At 42.7% G+C, this 23,418-nt stretch overlaps 1 protein-coding gene across 2 annotated transcripts in view; it reads left to right on the top strand.

The window, feature by feature from the left end:
* The window catches only part of DLGAP4 (DLG associated protein 4), a 1,951,934-nt gene that overhangs the window by 1,324,454 nt on the left and 604,062 nt on the right, over positions 1-23,418 (top strand). For both annotated transcript variants that reach the window (XM_069652304.1, XM_069652305.1), the window contains one exon: positions 10,672-10,761. The gene's annotated coding sequence lies outside the window, so the exon portion shown is untranslated. The remainder of the gene's footprint in view (positions 1-10,671; positions 10,762-23,418) is intronic.

Genomic DNA, 23,418 nt, shown 5'->3' with positions numbered 1-23,418 from the left:
GAACAGTTTCCGGGCCTCTGGATGCTCTCAAGCCAGACTGGTGGTCATGGAGGCAGCCAGCCAGTTTGGTGTGGTGGGTCAGTTGGGGGATGAGCAACTTTCTCCATGAGTCTTCCCAAAAAAGGGGTGATAGAGATAGGGCGATAGTTGGACAGGCATGAAGGGTCTGCAGATCTCTTACTTAGAAGAGGGTGCGCAAGAGAGTGTTTGAGCGGCTGTGGGAAAGAGCCACTGGTAAAGGAGTGCTTACAGATGTCAGCCAAAGAAGGGGCGAGAGAGGAGTGTTATCTGATGAGGTTTGGTTGCTTAACTGAAGAGACGGATTACATAGTGTGGGAATCTCACAAGGAAGACAGTGCTGACCTTCCAGAAGATGGGTCATGGTACCCAAAAGGCATTGAGAAGACAATTAGGGCATTACATTTGAATAACTGAAGTCTGGGATCTGTTTATTTGGAATATGAAGAATTAGCTTCAAAAAATGAATTAATTGCATGTTCTGCATACTAAAAATTGTTTTGCTTTGAATTATTTGGAATTTAATATTTAGGTGGAGAGTTTTTTGAGGTTTAAGTTAAGAAATGTTATATTTATCAAGAATGAATACGATTATTAAAAAATGTTTTTTGTTGAAACACAGTCATTGGCATGACGGTATTATTTTGGGAGAAGCAAATGAGGTAACTGCAAAACAAAGTATTGATATAAATTTGAGTGAAATAATTAAAGTTGCCACATTTTTTTTAAATTGGAAGGGTTGATTACCCGAAAGAGTGCAAATGGGATCTACTTTGTGTTTTGGATGGGGAATTGTTGGTAACTATTGTTGTGGTATCAATTGGGCTTATTTGATGCTTGCTAATCGCACCAGAAATCTTTTGAGTATTTCTTACCATTGTAAAAGGTTTATTTAACCCTTTATATAGTCGGTGTGCACTCCCGCTTGAGCCGTGTTGTGCATTACTCAGCTATCATGCTGGTTTTCTTTCAGGCGGGGCTATGCCCAGAGGAGTTCCTCTAGGGGTGACAGTGTATGTCTTGCGTAGATGATGGAGGGACTTTGAAGGAGGCAGGAACAACCTCGGCACATCCATCTAATGTGATAGGTTTATGGTTAACATCATTTGACTGGGTGCTGTCCTTCTTCCCTTCTACTCGTTAATGCTGCAGTCCAACACGCATTGTAGAAAAAGGGGCCTAAGGACTGAATTTCTTGCATACTTCTTCCTGCTGCCGATAGAGTTTACAGTGGGAGAATCTCTTTTTTCCTTCTATCTAAAGGGTATTTCCAGCAGATTTTCTTCATTGCTCATTTGTTGTGTGATCACGATCTGATGAAGAAGTCTGTGGCACTTCAAAAGCTTGGGCATCTACCATCTCAGCATCATATTTACCATCTCAGCATCATATTTACCATCTCAGCATCATATTTTCAGTTAGTCCAATAAAAGGTACCAAACATTGAATTCTTTTTGATCTGAAAAGACATGAAGTAGTGCTACCAGAGGCTTGGCAATGTCAGACTTCGGCATAAATTGAGTTCTCAACCTTTTTATGGAATTAAATGAATGTTTTCCAAACTATGAATACCCCTAAGGTTTTGGAAGACCACCATCACTGCCTGCAACAAAAAGCATCCCCAAAAATATATCATAAAGGAGCCTCTAAAATTAGAATAGCAGTTCGTTCTGTCAACACCCTTGATACGAACAGGGCAAAGAATAGCATTTGACTAATCGCGTTTCCATTATATGAACACATGTGGCCCCCAACTTTACCAATAGTATACCCACTCATCCCCAGCCCCTGCCTCTGCTAAGTCATTAAATGACACCCCTTGTTCAGCTGCAGCCAATCAGGATCCTCGGAATTCAGGCACTAACCTCTGGTAGTCATACTAAGGATCCTTGCGGCTGACACCCAAAGTGTGTTTGGTGTCTCGGTCTTCGCCACCTCTTAGATATCGTCTTCTTTTTCTCTCACCTGTCCATCTTCAGGACCCTAAAAAAACACATTTAGAATTAATGAGCCACGAGTCACCAATTTAGCTATCCAGACGATCGGACACTTCGCTCTGTGCGTCAATAAAATTGACCAACTTTTCCACAGAAAGAAATTACTGCTGTACAGGATAGGGTAGCCTACATAGAGACAGTCTACCCTCTCACACCTGATGAACAGGACTCAACCACATAATCGGCAAAGCCATCAGCTGTGAAGGAGGGGTTTTACACCCAACTCCCAAGGACTGATCACCATTTAAGTGGTATCTAACGAGGGTGAAGGCGCAGAAGGATGATACCGTGAACCTTCAGTGTGACTCGTGGCACACAAATTCTTAATGTGTTTTTAGGGTACTAAAGAAAGTGGGAGAGAAGAAATTAACCCTCTGTAACCGGTCAACCATAAATAATTGGAAAGTCTAATCACTAATCAGACATTCTGGTGAAATTACCCTAGTTTTAAAAATTCCACATATGAGCAGATAAGTAGGGAGAAATAAATTGGGTTTGGCTCCATTCTGTGCTCCTTCTCCTGGCTTCTCTGGATTTTAGTGCAGTGTGGTATCTACTACCAATATTTCTGCATCTCCCTGAGACACTGGTCTGTAATTATTTAGGGCCAGCCTTTTCTGTCTACCCCGTAACCCTAGACAAGCGGCGTGCCGGCTCTTACTAGGACTTGTCACCCTACGAGGGACATCTAGTGGTGGTTGGAGGGCAAGATTAGCTATTGTGTTTAGTTTATTAAAAGAATCAAAGTAAGGTGTAGATCCAGGGGATGTGGCCCGTTTGGTCCTATTATGGATTTTGCATCTTCCCTGTTCGCCACACTTCCACACTGCAGACGTGTCTACCTGCATGCTACTGTGGTATGTGTATTGTGTCTCTCCTATGCGCCGCCGGAGAAGGTGCCACCCACCAACCAATGTCTGCTCTGGGTGTCTGGTATGTTGCTTTCATCTTGGTGGCCATCTTAACAATGTTCTTCATAGGTTTGTTGCTGCCTTGCATTCTTCGTGCTGAAAGATAGCATTCAGCACTCAGAAGTGAAAATCATTGGCCAAGCTTGACACCAATAGATTGTGGGCCCGGGCGTGAAGGCACAAACAGGACTTGATTGTCCTTACCCTTCATTAATGGTCAGGGGTATTACGTTGGATTGCGGGCAATTATCTCCCATTAGTTCTCGCACCCAATGGCTGTAATAAGATTTTCATAACAAAGGTCTTCAGAGGTCGATAAGTCACCGCAGAGTCTTGCACTTGGAACAGATTTCTAAATGACTACCACTCTATTCAGCTACTTGTGTTATAGTGCTTTCTTCATGTGAGCGATTGACGTAAAAGTTCACAGAACAGATCCCTCAGCTAATTAGATGGAACGGATATGAATGGCTTTCTTGAGGTTACTGAGCTTTTAGCACTCCAAACAGCATGGCCACACCTTTGCCTGTTATCTCTACGGCTTCCGCCTCCTTCACATTTGTGTTGCTCTGTTACTTTTACTTTCTTAGCAGGGGTTACTCCCGTGCGCCACATTTTTAATTTCGGGTATTAGGTGGTGCTTTTGTGCCACTTATAAGCCAAACCTATTGGCAAAGCTATACAGACCGGTGAGAGAAGGGATACGAACAAGGGCACACAGCTTGTGGCCATTCATTGGCCTTTCAGCCACCTATAATCATCCTAATCCTTGCGGTGATTCCCACCCACTATCCCCCCAAAGTATCCCCTCCTGGGATCTCTTTGAGCTGCCTCTGTTATGCAGTAATATCATAGTATGTGCTGTTATTTGGCCTGTTATTGTTATTTTTAAGCAGTCGTCTGAAAGAGAATACCTCATTTGCAGATGTAAATCAGATTCTGGTGTAATAAAAATGTCTTAACCAAGTGTGCCATGGCCCACTTTACTTATAAGCAATACATGTATCCTTGCATCTGTTCCTTGCACGGAATTCTTATTTAAACAAGCATTGACAAAGCCAACAAATGTGGCTTTTGTATGGGCATTACACAGACACTGCCATCATATGCTCAGGTACTATTTCCCAGCTCCTTGCCAGGTAGAGCCATTAAAGGAGTGCATGGCAAATGCCTATACCATTTCTACACAAAATCCAAAACGTTTTGCCTTTGCCAATACATGTTTGTATATGCCACGGTAACAAAGTTCGCAAAAAGACAGCTGTGGTAAGATTAGCCAGCACCCAACCAGACCAGGATGGGAAAGCATGTGTTGCACATGGACACAAACATACTTGGACGCCACAATTCCGCAAGCAATGGACTTCTCACCAAACCCCCAGCACTGCTCGCTTCTACCACTGTATGGGGTCTCATGGATTCTCACTGGAGCCTGCAGCACCGCTGTTCTCTTCTGACCGTGTTGTGCTTCAAGGTGCTACCCCCTCCTCCTGTCCTTCCTGTAGATCAAATTAGTTTTATGATGATCTGATAGTCCATAAAACGAGGATTTGTCATGCTTTAACTAAACAAACTATTACCATGAAGAGGGAAATTACTAACCTGTGAACTAAATTTAAAAAAATTGGATAAGGGGCTGTAAACAATCACAATTTAATAAGCGGTGGATAACTATGCAAGAATTACTTAAGTCTAAAGATAATAAGAAATGTTGGTATTACATTCATAAATATATGAATAAAAATCAAACAATCATTAACCCCATTTAGTGAACTTTTCTTTAAAAAGATCTTACTGCTCTACATTTGAATACGATAACCACTATATGTCATATCAATCAGCCGTATGACTATAGATGGTTTACTTTTGATGTACAGGGTATTTTGGGACTTATTTTAAAGTCTAAACCCTGAAGAGCTCCTGGCCCAGACGGTATCCCAAATGTGTTTTTTAAAGCTCAACCGGAATTATGGGCACGGGTCCTGTAGAGTCTATTTTTAGACATTGCCAAGAGCGGTATTCTTCCCTCTTCATGGAAAAAAGACGAGCATTGTTCCTATACATAGGAAACGTTCACGTCTTGACCCTCACAATTATCGCCTATTGACCCTTACAAATAATATGTCAAAAATATTTTCATCTTGTATTTTGGAGAAGTTGTATGCTTGGTCTGACGCAAAAGGTTTTTTTTCCCCTCAACAAACTGGATTTAGAAAGGGAATGGGAACACTACATAATACTTTTACTTTGGTTCATATCATGAAGGATGTTATGTTGTCTCCGTCTTTAAGACTTTTCTAAATCTTTTGATTCAGCCCCAAGAGATCTTTGGTGGCAAAAATGATTGGCCACGGGATGTGCTTGCTCTCTGTTGGAACACATGAAGCAATTACACCAGGACCCCGTTGTGGATATTAGATTGGATGGAAGTGGCATGCACTCGTCTGAGTGAAAACTAACTATGATGTTAAACAGGGGTGTGTTCTTGCACCCCTATTGTGTAAACGTTATGTGACAGTTTTTAGTTTCAAAATGAATGAGTGTGCTAATTTCCCCCCAAAGATAGGCTCGGATCACCTGGCCTGGTTATGCTACACTGCTAATATTATTCTGTTTGATAGAACATCCTGGCACTTGGTGTTCTTTCAAGGAAAACATTGTCTTTCTATTAATGTTTTAAAAATTAAAATTATGCTTGGGGGTTAAAAAAGGAAGACGGACCATGCATTTACCTGATTGTTAGATAATATTTCAAAAGAGGTTACTAATGAATAATACATGTATTTAGGTATACCTAACACTCCTCACCTGGAAAGGGAGATTCTGAGAAAATATATTGAAATGAAAAGTCTTAAGAAAATAAGGGTAATTAAATATTTTATTACTCATCACGGAGGCTATTCAATTGAAAGCCTCATTAAATATCTCCCTTATTCCAGGTATACTTTATGATCTTGAGGCCTTCAGTAATAAAGACGTTAATTGGTTACAAGGTTTAGAGGGGAAGATTTGGAAATACTTCCTTGGCTTAACACAATGTTTCCCTATTGAAGCCATTCCTTGTGAATTGGGTCTCTCCTCTCTTTTGTCAATATAGAAATTGAGAAGAGCTCTTTTTTATCTTAAATTATTGGATTTGACCCAAAATATGGAATGTTTACTTAAATCCCTTTCTATGATGGTGAATGGTAAAACATCAAAAATTGATTTTTAGAAATTTGGAAGATGAAATTCTTGGTTATTATAATGATATTTATTTTGAAATTGAGTTGACTTTTAATCTTACGGTGTCTGAGCATAAATTAAGGAAAAACTGCTGTCTTTGGCTAGGGGTCACTTAGTCCAACATTTAGTAACTAAAACAAAAGTCTGTGATTATGTGAAGCAACGCTTTTATTTTCCTTGTCCATTTAGATATCTTTTAAATTGGAGAAGTACAAAGCTTAGAGACTTCATTTTTCGTATGTGTTTTAACCAGCTGCCTACTAATGATGGTTTGGGAGCCTGGCAGATTATTCCTCGAGCATCTAGCTATTGAAGGTTTTTGTTAATCTTGTATTGAAACCATTAGACATCTTCCGTTATTATCAGAGAATTATATAGCTTGTTATAGCCCTTTTTGTGTTGCCAAAGTGGATAGTATTGAGTCTGATCAATTCTTGGGAACTATCTTTTGTGGTGAACCATTAATTATTGTGACGTCAGCATTTTATATCTGGCAGGTATTTAAGAAAAAGTTTCACTGAAATGAAATGTTATTATTGTGTGTGACTTTTTGTGAGGAATTTGGCCATCCGCACGGGGAGAGTGCGCTCACCTGGGCTTTTTTATTTTTTAATAATGAAAATGAATGATGGGAGATCAGCCTCTGAGAAATGTGCGGGGCCATTCCGCACACATTTCATCTGCTTCCCTCACAAAATGCAGTCATGTGTACTCCGGTAAGACACAGCCTACAGGCCCCATCTTTCCCTGTCATATTCTGCCGAAATGTGACAGCCCCGGGTACATCAAAGCATCTCAAGAAGAGGGAAGGCACGCCTTCCTCCAGCCATGGGCAGCCTAATTTAAATATCAAAGGCCCCATGTTTCTGCTTTCCCCTTGTATAATCTGGCTGGGGGCAGTGCATAATAACGAGATAACTGAGGCAAGCCTGAAGGGGCTGGGTTGGCGGATAGACAACAGGAAAGGTGGGACTAACGCCCCTTTGGTATGCAATGTGTCAACTTGGAGCTAGTTCCCACCTCTCTGTATGAAAGGCAGTGAATGGCCTGTTTGGGTCCAGCTGTTATCGCAGGTGTCCCTGAAGAGCATATCCCTTTCAGATGGGAGAAGTATGTGATTTGGGGGAGACAAGAAGTCTGCTCTCGCCACATACTTCAAGGGAAACCTGGACTTTAATCAAGAGTCACAGAGGGCTCAGTTAACCAAAGAGACACTTTTATCTACAACATGGGTGGCACTTAGGTATATGATGTCACCCCTTGTCTGTCCTGTTGCAGATTTAACAGAAGATTGTTGGTGGGGACCCAGGATTTGTTCATTAAGGTAGGCTTAGCCTGCACCAATCACTGGGCCCATTTGGCATTAAGAGAGGGCTGAACCCCTCCCTTGACAGATCATCTGACGACTTTGAAAGGAGTAAGAAGGACTCATTTGGACCCCGGCTGAAGGTACAGTCTACCTTACATCTTCTGCCAGTGAATGAAGGCAAGGAGTTCTAAGAGGGAAGCAAGATCCCTCCCCTAACCATCTCCCAGGGAAAAGAGGGAGATACTGGACTCAGAAGACCCACCCAGCAGCTCCAGAAACGGTACCCAGCGAGCACACCTCGTGCCCTGCTAGGTTCTGCCAGCAAGTTTTCTAAGTGGGAAGTGCTGCAGAGTCTCTGGACAAAGGACAAAGCCGTTTCCTGCAAACACTCTCCTCAGCTTTGGGCCATCCACCTTGAAAGGACACGAGCCCTGCAAAGAAGCTAGGAGAAGTGCCACACAAGCATTATTCTCCGTCCATCTTTTAAGGACATTTTAGAGACAGTCGAGTCCTCGAACCGCATCCGGCTGCACCGCTAACCGCTGTCACGCCGCAGTCACAAGAGCTGTCCAAGCCTCCTCTACCAGGGTTCCAGATCCGCCAACCAGAACAGAGACAATGATTCTTGGCCACAAGCCATCGCGCCAGACAGTTTACAGATGTCTGTCCAGCCTCCCTTGACGAACTGCCTGCCGCCTGGTACCCACAGCTGTCTCCTGCCACTAACTCTGTCTCAAGGGCTGCGATGCACCCTGGAACTGCCTTGACGCTGTCAAGCACCAAGAACTTATTCAGCACCAGGTACAGTTTGGTTCTGCCCCTGTGGTCCTTCTACGAAGGCCCCTACAGACAGTTATGACACTTTGACTCCTTGGTGCTGGAACAAAATAACGTTGAACAGTAGGAGTGATTACTTTACCAATAACCCTCCTGTCAGTATCCAGAGTGCATCCCTTTCCTTCTTGAAACGGTCTGTCATCTGTGTTCCTTTACAGCATGGTCGTATTTGTAGTGTGCTAGAACTGTCTATTGCAGTAATAATAAAGTCGATATTTTCATATAACCTTGACTGGACAGTCCCTTATATCAGTGGGTAATAATTGTATTTTCGCTGTGTTGCAACTAACCATCGATACACGACCTTGCGGGCGGGGATAAGCCTGCCGTTCTGTCCACGTTGCCAATATTTGACAAGGAGGTCTTATAATTTACTGGTATTCCAATATGTTTGGATCCCTTCTGGTGTACTAGAGGTGTGGGGTTGATTGTTTAGAAACCGATATTCATCCCTGGACCACTGGTGCCCCGGAAGTTGATTTGTCACACTTTTATTGTTTGTTTATTTACTCTTGTCTTTTTTAACTATGATGTATTAAGGATATTGTATATATTAATTTTTGTTGATTGCATTTGTATACATTTATATAAATGTGTTTAAATGTTTGTTACAAACCAGATATTCACAATAAAAATAAAATGAAATTAAAGGTTTTGCTTTAATAAATATTAAACGTGAATCTAAATTGCAGATATTAAGCCGTCTGTGGATTTATTTTCAGACAGATTGTGTTAAAAATCAATTTTAAGGAATTGCCTTGACCGTTCACATACACCTTGGGCTAATCCAGGACATTTTTAGTGTTCTCTTAACTTGCATATGTTCCAGGATAGGTAAGACGCAGATGTCATTCCATGGCATTCCAAAGGCGGATATGTCGCTTCGGTAGTTGTGGGTAAGTTCATCTGCCAAGAGGAAGAGCCTTTTTTAGGAAGCATATTGCTGTGGACATTGGGGGCTTGGACCGCTGGCCCAAGACTACGGCCCATGCCTGAGACGCAGGGCCTGCGTGCCTTGCAGACACTGTGAGTGGTGACGCAGAGCCCAGTGGCAGTCTAAATTTGGCGATGGGCAATGGGCATGATGGATATAGGCCCATATAGGAAACCATGCCCTCTGGGTACTGTTAGCAGGGGTAATGTGCCCAGAGCATGGCTGTCGGCTATTCCCTCTGGGTACTGTGGGGAAACAGTATGGTTCTTGGGACATACTGCAGGGCTTGCCCTTTGCATAGTAGGGCCTGACTGCATTGATGACAATGATGTCATTGATAATGTAATTTTGTATGTCATGTGTAGTGTATAGCAGGGGCAGGTTACAGTTACATTTCAAACCATTGCTGCCAAATGTCAGTGTTTTTCAGGTTTTGCATCACAACTATACCTCCCCTTCAACTGAATTTGTTTTTGTATGGCAAAAATGTATATATGTATATGAAATCCTATTCTGAGCGTTTTGGTTTTAAAGATGCTTATTGTCCAAAATACTTTTTCTGACATGCTTTCATTAGACTATGGGATGCACATTGTCCGGGTTAGCTGAGAACTCTTCAATGCTCTTGCTTACCTACTCTTCCTTTGTGTTACACCATGGGTTCCTCCTGCTTTTCTCTGTGTTTTTCTCAATTGGGTTTCATGGATTCTTCCCAGTCCTCTGACATTAATCCATTAGTGCCTCACTGGCTGCCGTCCTTCCTCTCACTCATTCCTTCACCCGACCTTAAAATCTTTCTTCCTGTCTTTCAATTCCTCTCTCCCTCCCTCTCTCTTGCCTTACCTCCAATCTCCCAATTTTCCTCTCTATTGCTTTCCCTAAACCTCGTTCTCCTTCACTTATCTCCTTTAACGGTCTCTTTCCTCTACAGTCATCATGTGTCCGTTACGCACCCCCTTACTCTCGGACCTTCTCTCTTTCTTTCTCTCGGACCTTCTCTAGACGTCTCTCTTACTTTGACTCTGTTCCTCTATTTCTTGATCCCCTTTCCTCTCTGACTCTTTCTGTATCTTTCTTCTTCTCTTTACTTCTCTTTCTTGTGTTCCATTGCTTTCTCGTACCATCTTTCCTTTTCTTGTTCTTTCTTTCCTTCTCTTTTTCCTCGTGTTGTTCTATCTTTTTTTTAAAACCTTGATTCTCTCTTTCTCTACCTCTGTCTATCTGTCTATCTTGGTTCCGTCCTATCTATTTCTAGCTCTCTATTTTGCTAGCCTCTTCCCTCTCTCACTATCTGCCTCGTCCCCTATCACCAAGTTGGTGGACTAAGTTAAGAACGAAAGCTCCGTAATTTGCTGTGAAGGAGCCTAGTATCGTCGATTGCACCATTTGATGTGGAAATGTCTCCTCACGCTTTTCTTTCTTCTTCCTTTTTCTTTCTAGTTGCTCATCTGGATTCTGGAAAGACTTCATACGGACGACGGGCTACTCTGATGCTCAGTCGGGGTCTGACAGCCAGGGGGGCCTGACAAGGTAATAACGGCGCCTTTCCGTCATAAAACCTACTTTCCTAGTCATCGATTTGTGTGGTTTTCGTAAAGACATGGGGTTCCCCTTGACACAATACGATTGTCTGCATATTGCTCCTAGCACACGCACTTGCTTTGTTCCCTGCCACGCTGCTCTGCCAAATGCAGAAGGAACCAACTCACAAAACAGTGGTGGCCATCTTGGAATGGTAGTTTTAGCCATTTGTACAGCATAATCCAAACTATTTACTATTTCCATTAATCATTTTCCTGACACAATGTCACTTTGTAACTATGTTTTTATTCTTTTTACGTGGGAATGGATTCTTTTTTTTTAATCGTCCACGTTTGTTTTAAAGATGCACAGATGAAAAGACATTAACCCATTTTTGACTTTACATGCTGCCCAATATTTTTCCAATATTTTTCCAGATTCCAGATCTAGAAGTAGATGTGCACACAGGGGAAAAACACTTTTTGCCAACGGTAACCCCTTCTCCACCAAAAACAGCCTCGTTTTTTTTTTAATAGACATATTTATTTAAACTCCTTACAATATAGTTGACACATTTTTAGTCATCTTTATTTTTCACTGAGTTCAGGTCACTGGCAGCCTACAGAACACTCCACCTACCAGAGATGGTTCATGGGTTTAAAGAATTGATACCGGGCACAAGGGCCATCCATCAGTCGCCCGTCTAGCTGAAGCCTTTTCCTCCCTAGCCCAGGCGTCCTTATTCCCCATGTTAGTATATAGAGCTAATTGAACCCTACTATTCATGTTCGAGCTTTCTATTGATGAGGCCTCAAAGGCAATTGGCTTATCCATCTAATCTCACTCAGGGACTCCCTAATCTGAGTCTATGCTACCAATAATGTTAGTTCTACATGGATTGTAGTGTTGCACCTTACAGACACAGGAATTCCACTCTTATTTTATCCTCTCACATCCAGACGTCACTGTCCATCACTCACTCTCCTTCCAGTTCTCTCCTTTTCCAACTCCTGACCTCCTTCTCTCCTGGTACTTCTTCTGTCCGCACCTTCATTGTCGGTCACTCTCCTTCTACCTTCTCCCTCCACCCCCTAATGTTACTCCCTTTTACTCCATCTCTTCACAGTGCCCCGTCCACAATGCTACTCCCTCCCCTAGACTGCTACTCCCTCCTCCACACTACTACTCTCTCCTGCACATTGTTACTCCACCCCACCTTCTACTCACTCACCCTCCTTTCACTCTCCCAAGCAATTACCACTCACACTCTAGACTTTCCCAGCACACACATTCACTAAACGGTACCACTTGCTCTCACTAACCAAAACCTCAATACGTCTATACTACTCCAGGCTCCAGTCCACCACCCTTCCTTCTTCTGGTCTCTTAGTCTGCCACCTTCTCCTCCTCTGACCTCATCTGAACAACCCACAACTTCCTGTTTCCTGTCCCACTTTGGATATTGGGGAGCAGTGCACTGCATCCCTGTCAACTGCTCTTGTCTTGTTTGCCTTATCCCTCTCTTCTTGGTGTTCTCAGCTGCTGGCTGACTGTAATCCTAGGGTGTGATTTGCTGTTGGAACGCGATCTTGCAGGCGGTCTGCCCAGACCTTGGTTGCCTCTTTAATGGATCAACAAGAAAGAGAAAGAAGCTGGCCATCATTCGTGTCCAATGGTATGGGGTGATCCAAAGTGGTACTGCCAAAAAACATTAAGGCACTTCTGATAAGAATGGCTCTGGCTTCCACCCTCGTTGGCCTCCCATCCCAGGCCAAGAGGGGTCCCTGACCCCATGAGAAAACATCAGATTACTGTCAACTTGTTCATTTAGGTGTTCTTCTCTCACTCCCTTTATGGTATACGTATAATGAGTGATATAACTTTGATATCGCGGATGTAAATATGTGACATCTGCGTAACTCGACAGATAGCTCTCCTGTAGCCTGGGTGAACTTGCATAAACCATAAGAACTCTGTGGTCTTTGGCTTGACCTGGTATGAGGTTTTAGTCTGAATGCTAGTTCTGCCATCTGTGCTTTAAGATCACTGTGTGTCAAGCCGTGTTGACCTGTACAGCCCACTGGCCAGCTCTGTTGCCTGCAGCATGAATCTGTCTGCCCTATGAACTTTAAAGTCAGAGGTGTCACACTTATGGTCTGTACAACCATGATAGCTCTGATGGCTGAATTATAGACATTGTTAAAACAAAGGATATCTGCTGTCTGTTGGGTGGGGTAAAAATATCAAGTTACAAGCTACTAGCCAGCCATAAAAAGTCACTCACCACCTCAATGTTATACATGCACAAGGCACACCATTTCTTACTCACCAAGAGTGAATAATCACTAGCCAACAGCTAGTGGCGAGTTCAAATTTTGAGGTTATGACATATGCAACCTGTTGAATTCCGCTACTACCTGCAGGGTGGTCTTGATTGTTTTTCTATCTGCGTTCACTACCTATATAAACAAATGGTCAGTTTATTTGGTAATGGTGTGACCATTTATAACATGAACGACAGCTGTGATGTCTGCTGTGAGGAGTCAGAAATGTGAGGCGGAAAACTGTGTGAAGGTTTTTCAAAAGATTCAATTATATTAATTTGAAAGGTTGGATAATTGCCTCACTATCCCGTCCCTGATGAGGATTTCCCTGCCTCAAATAAACTAAAGGAAACACTCTAACAAAAGGATTCTGTCCCTCGCACTTAAACATACACAACGTAACAAGGCAATATATGGCAGTTTATCAATAACCAATAGCCCATTCCGCTGTGGGATAACTTGGGTGTTCCTTTGCCGTGGACTTAAAGAGAAAGTCATGCAGCCATTTCAGGGGTCAGTCGGAGCAGTAAAGATCCACGGGAGGCAAAGTACAGCAGATGATGGAGAGTGAAAGCAGTATGACCTTAACTGTGAAGCATGCTATGGCTTTCTCATGCAGTGTTGTGCTCACACGGCACAGTGTTTTGATTAAATGAAATACCAAATTTTAGTCTCACATACACTACCTTTTCTGGTCTATAAATTGATCCCTTACACATTCTCAAGCCTGTCATCTGCTGTGCTAAGTCTGAGGATCACTTGCTTATTTGATGTGGTCCCATGCCCTACACTAGATGTCCTGGTCTGGTACACGGTTACCTCCATAGGTTTCAAAGGTATTTGAAAAATGCAGCGAGTGGCAAATACCAACCCCCAAATATCGCCACAGCCTAATCTCGACCCAAACCTCTCCCCTTATCATGAATTGGAAATGCTTATAATATTAATCAGCAACATTCATACCACGATATTGACATGAACAAGTGGTGGCTAAACCAACCAAACACGTACTACTACGGCTGCCTGCCAAGATAGAAATTTGAATAATTCATTAGCCTGGTCTGAAAACTAAATGGGGAGTGTGTGTAGGTTCCACGATTAAGTAAGGGCCTGCAAATATGCTACACTTGAAGATAAGATTGATCCAATATTTACATAAGCAGGGAGTGCTTGGTTCTACCATAAAACCATTGCCCCCAACTCTCCAATGAGCAGTATCAAAATAATGTGTTGATGGTAGGTTACACCATGAAGTAATCTCCCCCACCCCTCAATATGCTAGGACTAGAGCTGCATTCATAAATTAGCATAGTCCTAGAATATTTATAGGGCTGCCTGATGGAGGATTCTACCTCAAGGCACGTCTCACCTAAAATGCCAAGAGAAGAGTTCAAATCTCACCAAGTCGAGAAAACGAGAGTTTTCTGCACTGGGGCTGATGCGAAAAAGTGAATCTGTTTGTTAGGAACTCACCACGGGTAGATCATGAGTTCCCACAACGGCCAGTGTGGTGCTCAAGAGAGACCCGCATTCATGGGGAGATGCGCCCAGCAGTGCCGGAGTCCCAACACTAGTCTCGGGTGGCTCCGGTGTTGCCACAGAGTATCAGGGGTGGCCACATTTGTTGAAGGGCGCATGCCAGACTGTCCTGTGCCAGAGCCTGGCGTCTGTACCCAAGATAGATGCAGTGGAGACAGTGCCAGGCCTGGAGGACTTCAGTAAGTGTGTAGGCAAACCACAGCAGACACGGAAACACTTGATGAGCTTCCGGGCCAATATCAGAAATCCCAGGTATCCCATGAAACGGGCATCCAATCAACACTCCTAGATGGACTACATGCTGTGCAGTCTTCACCGTGTGCAGATCTTTTGCACTTCTTTCCTGCCATGTCTCCTACCCACCTCCTTGGCCTCAAGGAAGTTGTTTCCTAAATTAGGGACAGTTAGGAGCACCTTCTGTCTGGTTCTCATAGAGAGTTTCCTTATTTTGTTTATCAAGTACTTTATGGATTTTCCTACCATCATGTTACTTCAAAGATAGATCCACTCACCTATATGTAAGTACCTACTTGGGGCACTGGACAAATGGTAACATAGAAGGGAGTCTCTAACACTCATCTTTTGTTTCAGGTCATCACAGTCCACAACCGGTACCTTGAAGTACGGCTGCTCACTATTGACAGTTGTGGATCGCACCATAGACGGGACATCTGAAAGTGTTCTGGAGAACCTCAGAGATTCTGTCTTTTGTCCGATTCAAGACAATTACACCCTGCTGTGGAGAAAACAGGTGGAACCCAGATGTCAGGTACTTACACTGTTTTGCGCGGGATGCTTTTCTTCCATGAATCAGGCATCCCACATATTCAGGCAGTGGTGAGTCTGTAACATTTGAAAGCACCTTCTGATTCCCAATGGGATGCGTTTCGATCTGTGTCTCTTCTCCCTACTCCTCGTCTCTCCTATTTTAGTAATGAATTGCCCACAAAAACAATGCTCATGCTTTCCCTGAGCATTTCTATTTCTTTTTTACAAAATGTTCCTCCTTCCAAACGGATGTGTACATGTACAGTGCAAATACATTTGCAGTGTAGCAACCCTCAAGGGCCATTACTACATATTGAAGAGGGAGACCTTAATGTGGTGCTCATTGCACCGGTCCCGCCCTCATCTCGGTGCCACAGAAATGAGAGGTTTACATCATTCCTGGCCCTCTCCTCCCCATCATCGATGTATCGCAGATGTGATGAACATTATTCGCAGTCATTTAGACCCTATCCTGATGACGTTGTTGAAGAGATACATTTGCAATCGATGGAGCACGTCAACTGACTGTAACCACGAAGAAAGCTGATGATGTCAAGACTAAGACCACAACGCAGATGCGTTAGACATGAAGCACACACACATTCCTGCACTCAGTTACGCAGACACCTAGGCTGCAATCCTATTAGACACGAAAAAACATGCTTAAGACTCACTTAGCGGGAGGACGGACACACCTTTGCTAAGCAGTAACCACAAGTTGCATAACAATACATATGAACTGCTTGCGGGCGCGTAAATGCAACTAATATGAACGGCCATGTAAATAAAGATTGAAGCCACAGCCACATTGAAATTAATGGAAAATGCTGGAAGGGATTGAGAACCCAGAGAGAGGCCTGACATGCTGACTTTGCTGAGACACGCAGACCAGGCTGTCAGTGCAGCTATTGTGCACAGCCTTGCCAAGGACACAGAGAGAGGGAAAGATTCAAGGTAATAGGAGAGATTGGATACCTGCAAGAGCAAAAGCCAGAAATCCTCATAAATGCAAGCAGGAAAATTAAGTCTGTGGCCCTCCACAGGTGACTTGAAACCTGCAAGACAGAGCCTATTCCTTAGAGCCAGACGGAAACCATCGTTCCCATCCAACTGAAGGCAAGATGATTTAAAAGTAATACCAGGAGGAAAGCTTGATGTTCTGTTTCAACGTCTAGAGTATCGGAGATGGTAACCTGTTAGGTACAAGCAGCACCTCTGTTGCTGTTCCCACCACCTTGAATAGTTTCTCATGGGGTGGTACCCTTCCAAAGTGCCAATGTTGCGAAGACCCTTACTGACCAATCCCTATCCACCTTCCACGCTAGTTCACACTTTGTTGCGAGGCCCAATCACAGCACTCTAACCAGACATACCTATAGTTGCAATATTTAGGGGGTGGTCACAGAATACGGCCTAGCCAATAGCGTTACTAACCTTGCATGTATTACATATGTAGTTTACCTCACTAACCAATCCTGTGTTCCCTTAGGTTTTTGGCAATGTAACTTGGAGTTTGTGACATCACTGGGCCACTGTGACGAGCCTGAGAACAATGAGAAAGTATTTGAGAATTGCTATTGTCCATTATCTAGATACATGTTATGAGAACTTTCAATAAACAGTGAACTTTTGTCACATTGGTAGACTCTTCCATTTTTGAGTGTGGGGGATTTCCTCAGCCCAGTTCCTCTTGCTTGTAATTAGGGAGATTAATCAATTTCTTGCCTGATGTCAATGTGCACTCACAGACGCAGAAGGTAGGGGGCTTACCAAAGCCCCCACATGCATGGGGTTACTGATTTGTATATTTAGTTGTCAGGAACTAAGCAAACAAAGGAGCACAAAGATGCTATTTGCACTGCACATTTTTTTCCTATGAAAACAGGATTATGACTGCAGCCTCAGACACAAAGGAACGTTTTAAGATACTAAAAGAAGTCGAAGATCTCTGTCCGATTAATGCTACAATCGTGAAGGATTCAGATTGGTGCCCCCATATCAAAAAAGCTATGTCCAGCAAGATTTCTATGATCAAAGGGGACATTGAATCTAGGCTAGCCCAATTGGGTCCTTCACCATCCCCTGTTCATTTTAGGCACCGGCCAGATCCATAGAAGCTCTTTAAATTTGTACAGGTAGCGGAAGGAGAGGCTTTTGACTTATTAACCATGCTAAAACCCACTAGATGCAAGGGGGATATTTGCCCAGCCAAAATAGTCAAATCTTGTGCTTTGTCTCTTGCCCCTTTTATTACAAAGTTTGTTAATGCCTCTTTTAGTGAAAAGTTAGTTCCAACAATTGTCAAACAAGCATGGATCACCCCTCTTTTAAAGAAGCTATTATTGGAGTGTTGTATGGCGGGTAACTATCACCCTAACTATCACCCGATTACAAATTCCCCCTTTCTCCTAAAGATTTTGGACAAGATTGTGCATGGTCAAATCCAGGCATTCCTGAATACATATAATTTACTAGGCCCTAAACAATCAGGGTTTCGAAGTGCCCATAGCACTGAATCGGCCTTGCTTGATCTTAAGACTAACATTCTTCAATATATGGATAAGGGCAAAGTTTAATTGCTGATGCTCTTACATTTTATGGCCGCATTTGAACTGGTAGATAATTCCATTTTAGCCAGCAGACCACTAGAGCGGGCCTCTTTCTGCAAGGAAGCAGTCAGCTGGGTGCTTTCATTCCTGTCAGACCGGACGGCCAAGGTTTTTCATGAGTATGCCATATCAGAAGGTTATGCTCTAAACTGTGGAGTGCTGCAGGGATCATGTCTGTCCCCTACCCTCTTTAATACCTTTATTCTCGCATTGTTTGATCAATTAGATGCTGTGGGTACTTGTTATGCCAACTATGCAGATGACAGTCATTGTCTCTTCCCACTCTCGGGCAATCACATCAAAGACACTGAGGTCATTAACATCTCGTGCAACCAAATCCATCTCTGGATGTTGCATAATGGACTAACCATAAAGAACTACAAAACAGAGATGATAATCTTGGGCACTGCCTACAAACTACGTGATTTATCTCAAGCCTACTCTTCCTTTCAAATCGCAGACTGCTTCTCCCTACCCGCAAGAAAGTGAAGACTCTCGGAATTACGATTGATCAAGAGCTCTCAATGAGGGCTTACATTAGCTGTCTAGTGTCAAACTCATCGTAGTACATCAAACTCCTGGCACAAATCAGTCCGTATCTTGAAGCGTCCAGTTGTGCCGCTCTGGCTAGGGCTATCATAAGTAGACGCATGGAGTATTGTGCAAGTCATCTACTAGGGGTTGGGTAAGGAGAAATCAACCGGCTCCTCTTGAATGAACTAGAGTTTCTCCTATCTGTGCCTGACCATTGATCCCTTTTCTGATTTTTTATGTTTTTTGTTGTGTGTTCAGTCTCAGCGCCCCCATTGCCTCTGGGCCTTCTGTTGAGCACTTTAGAAATACATTTAATAAATAAATAACATAAATAAAACCAGTGCCTGACACTTCAATATGGCTGGAGATGGTGGCTCCAGGTTCATTGTCCCTTTACGCTAACCCTGCTACACCTCCCCTCTGTACATCACAGACCTTTGAGGTCAGGTCTGCGGGTGTAGAGTTGCACCCACAGGCTGGTTGTGAATTTCATAATTGTCCCCATGGTTTGCTAGTTCAAACAACCAGTTCCTATTCTTGCATCAACGTAGACCTGATTCAAAAGGATTACATTGTGAACGTTTCTAAAATAGTTAAGTTTATGCTGAGCGTTTCTTTTCATTTTAAAAGATTATGTGAAAAGAATATTTAATTAGCACTAAAATACATTGTGCAAAGGATTGCAGCAAAACATGTTGCTCTCACGAACACGCAACACAGTAAATTCCAATTAAAGCATCTTCTGACACATTTATTTAAATAATAAAAAAACATAAACTCATCCTATTCTGATCATTTGAGGATTTACAGGGAGTTTTGGGATGTCTTTAATTACCTTTCACATTCCAAACTTTATTTTGGATTTGAACTAATATGATCTTGAAGAAAACCAACGATTTTAATGCATCTGTGAAATGGCACAAAGCGATTATCCAGTTAATGTGGCAAAGTGTTATTTATCTAAATGTGCTTTTGCTAATCAATGCGAGAGTCTAGATTTGAATGTATTTTGATAACATTTCTATGTGTACCTATTTGGTTTTAAATCATATATATTTCTTTACAATTAATACATTTATAAAATGTTATTTTTATTCTTGAAATTTTTTATCTTTTTTGAGATAATTGTGTTTGTTTTTTAAATTTGTGTTTTTTTGTATATTTGATGTGGTGCCTTCTTGTTGAGATGTGTATTGTGTTGTATGTATTTGTCAGCTGCCGATCACCCACTGGCATCAGGGCACGGAAGATACAGTTGAAAACAAAAAAGATAAGATCATATCTAGTTAAACAAGAAGGTCTTTAGCTTTTTTCGAAAACACAGATACATTATTCTCAAGGCTCAATTCCATCGGAAGTTTATTCCAAGTCAGAGCTGTTTGTACCGCCAAGGAGCGGCCATCCCCTTTGCGTGTTAGGAGATACCAACAGCATATATTCCCCGGACCCGGTAGCTCTTATAGAGTATTGAATGGTTGTGCGTTCTTTGAGGTATGAAGATGCTTGTCCGAATAGACATTTATGAGTAATAGTGTTTATGTTGAAGTGAATTCTAGCCTCAACCCAGAGCCAATGTAACTCGCTTCTATGAGCAGAAATAGGATCAGGTCTTGAGATGTTTTTTACAATTCTAACTGCTTAATTTTGTAGAATATATAGCCTTTTCATGCAGCCCTTGCTAGCACCACACAACAAGGCACTACAATAACCCAGCCTCTGCATAATTAGAGCTCTCACCAGCGTGCCGCAATTAATTGTAGAAGCATATGGTTTTACTAGACGTAGTAGTGTCAGATAGTATTGGGAATTCTTTACTACGCTAGCAACGTGGGCCACAGTTCTCAGTGATGGTTCCAAAGTAACACAGAGGGTCTTAACTTTAGTGTCAGTTTTAACGAAGTGTCGGTCTATAGTAAAGCCAGAATACTGATTTGGCCCGTGTTTGGGACGATCCAAAAATAAGAAGTTCTGTCTTTTCACTATTGAGTCAAAGACCATCCATTGCCATCCAGATCTTGATTGACTCGTATGTAGATGAAACGTTCTCTTCATCTTTACGATAATCACCACTCAGCTCCATAATAGGCTGGGGTCATCTGCATAGTTAGTAAAGTGGAGTCCCAAAGAGTCAAGGAGATCACATAAAGGACGACAGAATACGTTAAAAAGAGCTGGGACAGAAAGACCCCCTGAGGCACTCCGCAAGTAATCACCTCGGATTTAGAGGAAACATTCCCCCTTACTACTATAGGCATCCTGTTACTAAGGAATGATCTGAACCAGTCGATAGTATCCATAGAACACACTCTGTTGTTTGGCATCTTGTAATCAGCTTCTCGTGATCTACAAGATCAAAGGCTCCTGATCTAGCAGCATCAGCAGCCCTGATTTACTTTTATCCACAATTTTCAACATTTCAGTTTGTAAATCAAGCAAAGCACTTTCTGTACTATGAAACGATCTAAAGCCGGGTACAAATCAAAATTGTGTTTCATGTAGCATGTTTAATACCAACTCTTTGGTTGGGAGCTGTATGTAACATTGTTTAAGAGGAGGTGGGGCGATAGCTGATGTTAGTTCTATGACTGTTTGCAAATATTAGACTGGCTGCAAATCCGAAACACTGTGCTTTGTGAACAGGAGATTTTAATTACGATGGCCCATTAAATGGTGCATGCAACAAATGTACATGTTTTTCTGCACTTACATAAAGGTTGTGACCTTTCTTATTACCTTGGTGTACTTTGATGGGAAAAGCTGCATATAGGGCAGCAGTTTGAGGGTCCCAACAAATGGAGCCTATGTTCAAAGCAGCAGTGGGTGACATAGCCCACAGAGTGACCGTGCCAGGATGTATGAAGATGACATCAGGCTACAAAATCGAGATAGGAAGCACTGATTGTTATAGGATAGGGGTGTGTATCATGCCATGACAAAGTTCTCTCTGAGGCGTTGTCAGAGTGATAGTCCTCGAGTCGAAGCGGGTGCTGGTTTAGTTTACTAAATGTATTGAGCTTGGTGTTCTGGACACAATCTCTGTATGTGCCAAAGCTGGGTAGCCAGGTGAGTGAACCACCTGGAGGAGGTGCTTTGGTGTTGGGTGTTGATGGAGGTTTTGAGATGCAATGTGACAGATGGGAGTTCACCAGGTCATAGTCCGAGCTAGGTCAGGAAACTTCTTCCATCGATCTTGGAACTTGAAAGGATTTGCATTTATCGGAGAGAGGAGCCTGGAACAGAAACATTTTACAGTCGGTCCTATTTTCAGCAGTAGAGACCCCATTACGGGGCTTTTAGCAAAAAAAGTGATTGAGGATGTGAGACTGGTTGGAGGCGTGGAAGGAAATTAGGATGATGAAAGGGGACTATACAAGAATGTTACAGGGATATAATGCGAGACCTACAAAAAGAACCCTAGTTGCCATATTTACACAGTTACTGTGAGAGTTAGAGTTGTCCAACTCCAGGACCTGAGGGCCGGATCCATGCCGGGTTTTAAGGATACCCCTCATTAATGTTCATGAGATAAATTTGCGTACAATGATTCTAAATGTATGCACATTTTTCCTCATTAATATTAATAAGGGATATCCTGAAAACCCTTCAGGGTTCTGGCCATTGAGGCCCGGATTTGGACAACCTGATCACTGATAATACTGGGGATGCAGGGTTGGCTACAGGAGAGGATAGGTGTCTCTTTTTAGGGTCATTTTTCGAGCCTGTTACTTTGAGAATGATATCATATGAAATGGCATTTATAATGCGCCTATACACAAGTGTTTCGAGGCGCGAAAATCCTTGGTGGACTGGCCAACGGGGGAACTCTGGAGATTTCCCTGTGGACCTCTGTACCACGGACCTCTTTTGTGTGGGTACCCTGATTGTCTGCTCCTCTTAACCTCTCTCCCAGTCAACCCTACCCTTTTCTTTCATCGCTCCTCATCGGTCACATCTATTACCAGTAAAGAATTTGTTCAAAAGCTTCTGGTATGTTATTCCTCACTGTTAACAAATATATTTTGTCAGTTCATTTTCAATGCAGGGACGCAGGTGCTATAAAATATACTTTTTGGATCTAATTTTTTTATTTTCTTGGCTGTCAAACAACCCCAAAAACTAATTAGCGGGGTTCCGCTGCTCGCTAGATTCACTTGTGTGGGGCTACATTCACAAATGTACAAGTGGAGAGTAGTGTTTGACTATATAGAGCAGGCAACTTTTCAGGGCTAGTTTTGGTTCCCAATCCAGCTCTAGTGGGAATATGCTTAATCTAACTGGGTATGGAGTACCAGTAGTAAAGGGTCAGGAGAAAAAAGGGGCAGGAGGCAGCACCAAGAGGGCATGTGAAAGGTGAGGTTGGTGCCAAGCTCTTTCCTAAATTGCCTGGCCTCCTTTTCTGTTAGTCAAAATATAATTTCATTTTCGGGGCACACAAGTCAATTGGGAATATAATGTTTGCCTGCTCGGCCCTGCCTTTGTTTAGCAGGGTTCAAAGATGGACGCCCCACACAAAAACTGTAGACCAGCCCTCTACAGGTTCTTGGTCTGTCAACAAGGCCCATACAATCCCGGCACTCGGTGTGCCTTGATCCTGGTGCATGAAACTGACTAATTATGCATTTTTTTACATTAATTTGCATTTGATTATTTGTAGCGGTACACCAGTTAATTATGAAAGAATGTGCAGATTCTGTATTGCCTTAAAAATAGTTGGGGAGGAATCCGGTACGAAAACACAGCAAGCGGACCCCACTAGTTCACATACTCCACCACGTTCAGCCAGAATGACATCTAATGCCATCCGGTTCTGAAGCGCTACCAATCTGATCGCTTTCTGCTCTAAAGTCATATTATAGAGTATATCTGTGGCTTTCTTATCAAGGCTCCGGAAA

This window comes from Ambystoma mexicanum, chromosome 3p (genome assembly GCF_040938575.1).
Source record: "Ambystoma mexicanum isolate Mex_15411 chromosome 3p, UKY_AmexF1_1, whole genome shotgun sequence".
In the NCBI taxonomy this organism is placed as follows: domain Eukaryota; kingdom Metazoa; phylum Chordata; class Amphibia; order Caudata; family Ambystomatidae; genus Ambystoma; species Ambystoma mexicanum.
The sequence above is the reverse complement of the archived record's forward strand: the minus strand, read 5'-3'. Positions and strand labels throughout refer to the sequence as shown.